This window comes from Saccostrea cucullata, unplaced genomic scaffold (assembly GCF_032062105.1).
Source record: "Saccostrea cucullata isolate Sc308-1 unplaced genomic scaffold, CSIRO_AGI_Scuc_v1 ctg7503, whole genome shotgun sequence".
Taxonomy (NCBI): domain Eukaryota; kingdom Metazoa; phylum Mollusca; class Bivalvia; order Ostreida; family Ostreidae; genus Saccostrea; species Saccostrea cuccullata.
This window is the reverse complement of record NW_026927691.1, coordinates 1-1,103: the sequence shown is the minus strand read 5'-3', so window position 1 is coordinate 1,103 and position 1,103 is coordinate 1. Positions and strand designations below refer to the sequence as shown.

Here is a 1,103-nt window from a genome sequence, read left to right as displayed (position 1 = left end):
TAAAACAGGTCGACAGGTCGGCAGGTAAACATTTGCTAATATACAGGTCGGCAGGTCCGTCACAAGTTGGCAGGTAGACAGGTCGGCAGGTAAAATTTTGCTTATATTCAGGTCGGCAGGTCCGTCACATGTCGGCAGGTAGACAGGTCGGCAGGAAGAGATGTCGGCAGGTCGACAGCTAAGCAGTTTCTAGTTGGTCCTTGCACATTATTCGACAGATTAGGGTTAATCTAGCATCCACCTGAGAGATAAGGGTTAGTCTTCGCGCATTATTTGCCTGATTAGGGTTAGTCTTGCATCAATCCGAGAGATTAGGGTTAGTCCTCACACATTGTTCTACTGAATAGGGTTAGTCTTGCATCAATCCGAGAGATTAGGGTTAGACGTCGCACATTATTCTGTTGATTAGGGTTAGTCTCGCATCCATCTGAGAGATTAGGGTTAGTCCGCGCACATTATTCTACTGATTAGGGTTAGTCTCGCATCCATCCGAGAGTTAATGGTTAGTCCTCGCACATTATTCTAGGCCCCACTGATGGCCGACCTGTCTACCAGTCGATCCGCATACCTGCCGACCTGTCTACCTGATGACTTATCTACCTGCCAACCTGTCTACCTGCCAAACCGTCTACCTGCTGATCCTGACCCATCTTCCTGCTGACCTGTCTACCTGCCAACCCGTCTACCTGCCGACCTGTCTACCTGCCAACCCGTCTTCCTGCCGACCTGTCTACCTGCCGACCCGTCTGACGACCTGTCTACCTGCCAAACCGTCTACCTGCTGATCCCGACCCATCTACCTGTCTACCTGCCGACCTGTCTACCTGATGACCTGTATAACTACCGGTCAACCTGTTTACCTGCTGTCAACCAGCTGTGTACCTTTTTTTGTACACATATACTATCCGACCGAAATATGCGTATGAATATACAAATATAAATTATTGCGCCGAACTACTTTGTCCGTACTCTCCACTTGAGCCCTCCTTGTTCCTAAGGCCATGCATTATCTTTTCTTTTTTGTTATAAAATACTAAAGTAATGCTAACATAATAAATCAGAATTAAATTAAAATTTGCAAAAACATTTGCCAAGTGTTAGAT

The 1,103-nt window shown here is 46.6% G+C and overlaps 1 long non-coding RNA gene across 1 annotated transcript; it reads right to left on the bottom strand.

Moving 5' to 3' along the window:
* Positions 1-503: 503 nt before the first annotated feature.
* Positions 504-825, bottom strand: LOC134275235 (uncharacterized). Its single transcript, XR_009993780.1, has 3 exons — positions 763-825; positions 679-702; positions 504-608 (listed from the first exon to the last, which is right to left on the bottom strand). It is a non-coding gene; the product is annotated as an uncharacterized LOC134275235 (long non-coding RNA).
* Positions 826-1,103: the final 278 nt, after the last annotated feature.